Source organism: Sebastes umbrosus, chromosome 11 (genome assembly GCF_015220745.1).
Source record: "Sebastes umbrosus isolate fSebUmb1 chromosome 11, fSebUmb1.pri, whole genome shotgun sequence".
NCBI classification, from domain to species: Eukaryota; Metazoa; Chordata; class Actinopteri; order Perciformes; family Sebastidae; genus Sebastes; species Sebastes umbrosus.
In genome coordinates this window covers 8,945,431-8,952,538 of record NC_051279.1, presented here as the reverse complement: position 1 = coordinate 8,952,538, position 7,108 = coordinate 8,945,431, and the positions used below count along the sequence as shown (strand labels likewise).

General features: G+C 41.0%; 1 long non-coding RNA gene across 1 annotated transcript; it reads left to right on the top strand.

Annotated features, from left to right (window-relative positions):
* The first annotated feature begins 524 nt into the window (after nt 1-524).
* LOC119496494 lies at nt 525-5,079 on the top strand. The gene is made up of 2 exons (XR_005208730.1): nt 525-954; nt 4,186-5,079. It is a non-coding gene; the product is annotated as an uncharacterized LOC119496494 (long non-coding RNA).
* The last annotated feature ends 2,029 nt before the right edge of the window (nt 5,080-7,108 follow it).

Below are 7,108 nucleotides of genomic sequence, written 5' to 3'. Positions count from 1 at the left end.
TGTCATCTCATATCCCTTTAACCTATATTTAGATGGCGAAGGGCTTTTGCTGAGTTCATCTGCTTTTGTCTGGCGTCTCCTTGATTCACATTTAGCTCGCACAGTCCACTGTCGGTCACCGAGCCGCTCCAGTGAGTGAGGAGGTCTGGCATTAAGTTTCTTGCTCAAGGGCAGCTGGTCAGAGGCCTGTCCACATCAGAGAAGGGCGAGAATTCCCAGACGGCAGAATTCAATCTGATAGCTTGAAACACATTGGGCAAAGCCGCCGCAGTGGCTACAATAGTTTATTTTGGGAAAACACCAAACATCACTAAACAAGAGTGTACAGCCACGCTAGCAGCTCTGTGAGGCTGTATGTAAGCACAGTGGTGCTTTGAGCTAAAACATCAGCATGCTAACATACTCACAATAACATTAATATGGGATGTTTAACATAATTTGTAACATTTAGCCTTTTTCACCAGTTAAGTGTGTTAGCAAACCAACGTTTGTTAATCATGGAGACCGGGGACAATTGTAACACACTCAATTTCTCCAATCAGAAAGTTGGAGTGATGATACTTAAAGCCGTTTCACTACAGATTTACATCCGAAAAATGTGCATGGAAATTTATACAACCTGATTGCTGAACATTCGTTCGGACGAACGTCGATTTCACCGCCTGCGGGAATATATTTTTGACCAATGAAATCTTTTGTTACCAATAATGTCTTTTGGAACAATGGGCGTTTTGTTTTTGGGGTAACGGACCATCGGACAAAATGGGCTTTCAGTCCAATGGGACATTTTTCGGACTATTTGTGTTTCAGAATAATGGGCCTTCGGAACGATGGGTCGTCCCTTTCTCAACACCCAATAATGTACGACAGCATGCCGCGACCACTACCTCAACAACCAAATAAAGGCCAATATATGGCTTGAGATCACCCAGCAGCTGGGATACGATGAAGATGGTAATGTAGCTGATATGCACTTGCTAACGTAATATGTTGGTCACAGAATGGGTTCAGCCATGACAGCTAGCGTTCGCATTACATTTGGGGTCTGATTAGTTTATGTATTGTGTAGTTTACGTTAGCCCCTTTAGACATTCTCTGTCTGGATAGGTTTTTGTTGTGTGGAGTGGACACAGCACTATTTAAAAGGAAACTCATTGGACCTCATTGACAAAAATGGAACACGGTAACGTGGATAATTCGAAAATTTTTGCATAGCACTGGTGAGAAGTGGCATTTAATCTGCACATGCTCTGTGGGATTCTCTCTCTGCCTGAGGAAAAGGAGCAGGATCAATTTCATCTCAGCAGAAGTTTTCAACAAAAAAATATTTTGAGGTATGAAACTTACTTTTTAGATGTACAGTATTTTTCTTCTGCTGTCAAAAGTTTAGATGACTGTGAATTTAAACTTACTTCAATTGTATCTCTAGATTATTGGTTAAAAATGAACATGACCAACCTACGCAATTATAGGTGTTGCTAGCTAGCCTACGAGATTTTATCAAGGATGCAAGACCCAAGCTAATGGCCCAATGTGATATATGACCCATATGACCAGGCGACAACCTTCGGGTCTGAAAAGTGAGGCCAATGCAGAAGTGTCTTAAACTTGCATTCTTTCTAATAACCAGCAGGGGGCGACTCCTCTGGTTGCAAAAAGAAGTCTGATTGTATAGAAGTCTATGAGAAAATGAGCTTACTTCTCACTTGATTTATTACCTCAGTAAATATTATAAACATGAGTTTATGGTCTCAATCACTAGTTTCAAGTCTTCTTCAATAAAGCATGATGTTTATTTAGGAAATTATGTTCCCATTTAGAGTCAAATAGACCATAAAGCAGGGTGTGATTAACAGGTCGCTACCATGGCATTGTCCGGTCTGGGAGTTGTCCGTGTTTTCGTCTTAGAACTTTAACCCTTTCACAGTGTGTTTTCAGTTCATGAAAGTTAATTGAAACATTTTGGTCGCCTAAAAATCTCTTCTTCAGCGTTCGGTTGTACTTAGCTCCACCCCTTTGTGTCACTTCTGGTTCCAAAAAAACAAGATGGCGACAATAAAAATGCTGAAATTAAGGGTTCAAAACGGCTGTCCACAAACCAATGGGTGACGTCACGGTGACTACGTCCACTTCTTATATGGATGTCTATGGATAAAACAAGCTGTTATCACAAATGACACATGTTTTTGTTCCCAACACTGCATGTCTGCCATGAAGAGGCATCGTCAGTCTGATATTGTGTAGTCTGGCTGGGGAATTAAATGACACAGATCTCTGTAAATTAGTTTTTTTATCTCTCAAAAGCAAATGAAGGAGAAGCACAACGTTACAATGCCGGAAACCCTATTAGGGCGAAGATCGAGGTGGATGTGCGCACGTTGGGTGGACAAAGGCGTGACTTTTAATCATGACCGTGATCTTGTGTCTTTACTTAACTACCAGTAAATTCATATCGTACAGCATTGACAAAAAATGTCCTCCAGACAAAAGAAGTGCCAAACCGTAATGACAAACAACCCGTTGTTTAGTTTGGTGGACTCTCTGGGCCATTACCGGAGGAGGAAAGAGAATCAGGCCTAGTGCATGGTTCTCGTGCCAGGCTCCGCAAAATCGATAGCAACTGCAAACCACCTAGGTCTGCAGCCAAGGCTGATTAGTCTGTGGTACCCTCATCAAGTGCGGCTGTCCAACACAGTCTCACGGCAGTTCGTGTAATGGACACAAATTTCCCTTTTTTTCTCCGTGATGCTCAGCACGACTTTCAACAACGTATTTTTTGTGCGTTTTTCTACCAATGTCCAGCAACACGTGACGCACGTGTCGATTTTCGCTCTAGTTTTTCAAAATAAAACTATTTAGTTAGGTTTAGGAAAAGATCGAGGTTTGGGTTAAAATAACTCCAGAAGTGCTGTAAGTTAAGTAAGGAAGTTACATTACAAATAAATCAACTTTGACTTGTGGTTTCACACAGGACACAAATTGATTTCATGCCGTGACATTTGTGTATATGTACATGAATGAATACATTAAATTTTATGTCTATTTCACAAACTGCTTTGCGACTGGGCTGGGCTTTTCCTGCTTTATTCCCCTACAGTGGCCTTGTTATACGAAGTGCACAAGGAAGTTTGCACACATTAATTGTTGCAGACAATGCACACAGAGGAGATGACACGTGAGTTGGCATGGGAACCATGCTGAGGCCCGTCTCCAGAATTAACCTCACGTTGATTTATCTGCGGAGCGATTTCATCATATAAAATAGGATGTCCTCAGGTAGCACCACAACAAGCAGAGTTTATTTTGGGTGACTGGATGCAAGTCAATGCTTTTTAGTGCCACGTTACATGAAGGAGAAAATGACATCGAGACTAACCTGTCTAGGTGTGTCGGCTTCATTGATCGAAGTAAAATCAAATGTGTACTTCATACTGCATGTCAACTTGTATGTGCATTAGAAATGTCAACTCCAGATGTTTTTTAGGAAATGCAATGTTTGTTTGTGTGTGTTTGTTTTGATGCCATGTAGTTCAGTTTTTGCAAGTATATTTATTTTCTTCATACCAACCAGATTGCTGCACACACACACACCTTCCTGCACACACAACCCAGTGCAATCCTTGGACGAACATTTCAAACATTACCACGCCAAGTGTAATTTGGCTGTGGTACAATCTATCCACAAAGCTGTAAAGACAAGAACAGATTAAACAGCGATCGCTATGTTGATTTACAGTCATGTGTGTGAAGCGCACCCATGCCGAGAAGCTGACAAAACAAAAGAGTATTTTACAAGCAGTGTTGACGGTCAGGGTTGGTGCTTCAAACACGGATGTTTACAGGCCCGCTCAGCTTCATAACTGATTGGCAGCTGTACTGTGGGAGTTTTTGTGGTTGCACCAAATAGGTGCCAATATTTTCAATGAAAACACCTTACCTCTTATCTGGTTGCAGCGGTTGGTGAATCATTTATTGTTTTAAACAACATATTTAATATGTCACATGATTGCATGATTGGTTTCTTAACAGCTCACCAACGATCTGTTTTTTAATTTAATTTTGCATTAAGCATTCAAGTGGTGAAACCGGAGTTCTACAGGCCTTCTGATTGATGGTTGATACTTGTTGGGTTTATAGTGTTTGCTGAGGAATGATGTAATAACCTCTGTTTTCTGACTTTTGCAGTTCCTGTAATGAAATGTGACCAGTGATCTTCCGATTTCGCCACTGGAATGAAACCTGGAAGGAAGTTCATCGAGCCCCCGTAAAGAAACTGCAAATACACAAAGACTGTCGCGGTCCTGTTCTACAGCACCAATAACTGCATCTTCCATCACCATGTGATTGAACACTGTGATTCTGTATATTATCCATTCAACAGAATGAAGCCCTTCCCTCAACCCTCTGCAACACATGACACAAGTACTACTACTTTTAATCAGAATTCTGGAGTAATCTCAAACATGTATTTGTTTTTTGTTTTTTTTCATTTGGCACCAATGATCCTCCATATTTTGTTCCTTTGTTTTATAGAATGTAAAAACAGAAAATAAGCTTTTAAACTGTTGTATCACTACATGGAAATTCTATGCTGTTTGCACTTTACAAAGTATTTTATGGTTGTATTATTATGTGAATTTTGGGTTAGTATTAATATTGCACGATGCAATCCTGTCTTATTTTTTCTACAAACACTTGGTCCACAGATTATGCCTTTAATTTCACATCTGTGTGGGTGGATGTCTCATTTTGGAATTAAACTATTCAGCTCTTTGTTCTCGTGGTTGTATCTATACAAATGCAAATAAGGTTTTATCCTGACTTTAACACTATCCACCGTGTTGTTCACTTCTTACAAACGTTCCCGTCCTTTAAATCCCTCCTTACATCCTCAAGCCATGATTTTGGAATCAGACATATTTCCTCAAATGCTTTCAATACGACCAAAAGCTTGTGGGCGGGAATGTGTTTTTTCTCTCTCCTCTCTACAGTTGTTGGATGTCTCTGGGGAGTCTGCTGGATTATGGAGGGGATTTCTGTTGGATTTCTGTGAAATAAAGACTGTTTTTTTAGCCACTCTCTCCTGTTGCGTCAACCAATCACTAAGCCAGCAGACATGACGTACCCTAAAGTGGTGTTTATATGCGTTTTTAACATTATACATCTCAGACTGTAAGCTGTGTATAATGGAGTGTTGCATCACGTCGGTGGGAACGGAACGTCTGTGAGGCTATAAGCCTTTTAAAACACAGTTGGCCTACTTTGTTATCTAAAGGAACGGCGTTACACAACCTATGGAGCTCTATTGTCTGTGATGAGGTCTCCTATAGGAGGCAGATGGTGCCACCAGCTGAAGATGTGACAAAATGAGATGTTTTTTACTATGATTATAATCTTAGTTTAACATGTTAGCATGCTAGGAATATCAGCAACATTTGCTAATTACCAACAAACACAAAGTCCAGCTGAGGCTGACGGGAATGACATTACTTTTGCAGGTATCTGGTCATAAACCAAAATATTTGACAAATAAAGATTTGCGCTAAACGAAAAGTTAAAGGAACAGTGTGTAACATTTCGGGGATCTATAAGCAGACGAGGAATATAATATTCATAACTATGTTGTCATTAGTGTATAATCACCTGAAACTAAGAATCATTGTGTTTTTGTTAGTTTAGAATGAGCCCTTCATATCTACATAGGGAACGGTCCTCTTTACAGAATCCGCCATGTTGCTCCGCCGTGTTTCTACAGTAGCCCGGAACGGACAAACCAAACACTGGCTCTAGAGAAAGCCTTTTGTGTTTTTTAGGTTACCTAAAGGCCACCGTAGTTCTCCAACACGCTTGTGAAACTGCAAAACTGCCAGCTGCCATCTGACTTCTGTTGCTCCTAAAGTGGTATAATTAAGGATGGCCTCTGAGCGAGGAGAACGGGGTCACAACAGTTTTGCACTCGGAGGCTCAAGTTACCACAGTCTTGGGAAGGGAGGAGTGAGCGGATGTGTACTCAGTTGGTTGCAATCTGCAACCACACCACTAGATGCCGCCAAATCCTACACACTGTACCTTTAAGGGATCACCAAAGTTACAATTCATCCTAATGGGAAACATGAATGTCCAACATCCCAACTCGTCACATACTGAGGCTTTGTCAGACCCCTCGGCGTCACTTTTCGGTCGCAGTAAACACACGTGCTAGAATGGCTCAAAATGTAGTTAAAATAACTATTTCCCTACATTATTTGAAAAATCTTACTAGTTTGTGCAGAAACCAGGTCCAGGAAAAACATATTCAGGAACAATTTGAAGGTAAAAATGCTGCAAAAAGAAAAAAAACAGCAGTTTTATTCACCAAAACATGGCCTTACACGTGTTTTTAAAAGACGTGCAGGCCTGCAGCTTGTTCTGAGGCTGCCTGACATTTCACATAAATGCTGCATCAGTAGCTTGGAACATCTTGTTCTGAACCGCAGTAGCGAGGCAGATTCCTGCACGTGGCTGAAATAACTGGTTGAAAGTGCATGTCTGGACATGCTGAGTCTTACATAAGAGGTGGATGTAATCCCATCAGATGTGACTGGGCCTTACAATAACATGGGTGGTTGTTAAGATTGAAGGAGGTCAAATGCTGGCCCTTCTCCAAGCGTTACTGATGACACACCAGAGCAAAAACAGAGCAGGAAGATGTGAAGAAGTGCTGCTGGGCATTTTCACATGACATGCTGCTTCAGCCAAACAGCATCATTGCAGACACATGGGCCTTCTGCATGTCGTTATAGGTTTAACACATCTCAGCAAAGTCACAGTCAGTCAGGGTGTGCTCTCTGGAATGTGTTTACATCCAAACTGATGTCAGGGGAAGGCGTTTAAATACCACAGCATTTTAAGGACAGTCCACGTTTCATCATAACGAATAACAGAGCTTTTTTAAAATCGTTTCACGCTGCAGGGTTAATGTTAATGTTGATGTCATTTAACGCTGAGTCATTGCCATGCAACTTATCCTCACACAACGGTTCATATGATATCTTACGAAAAGTTATTCCTCATTTGCCGTGCATTCTCCCACGAATCTCCAGGAAAACAAGAAACATCTTCTTTAGGT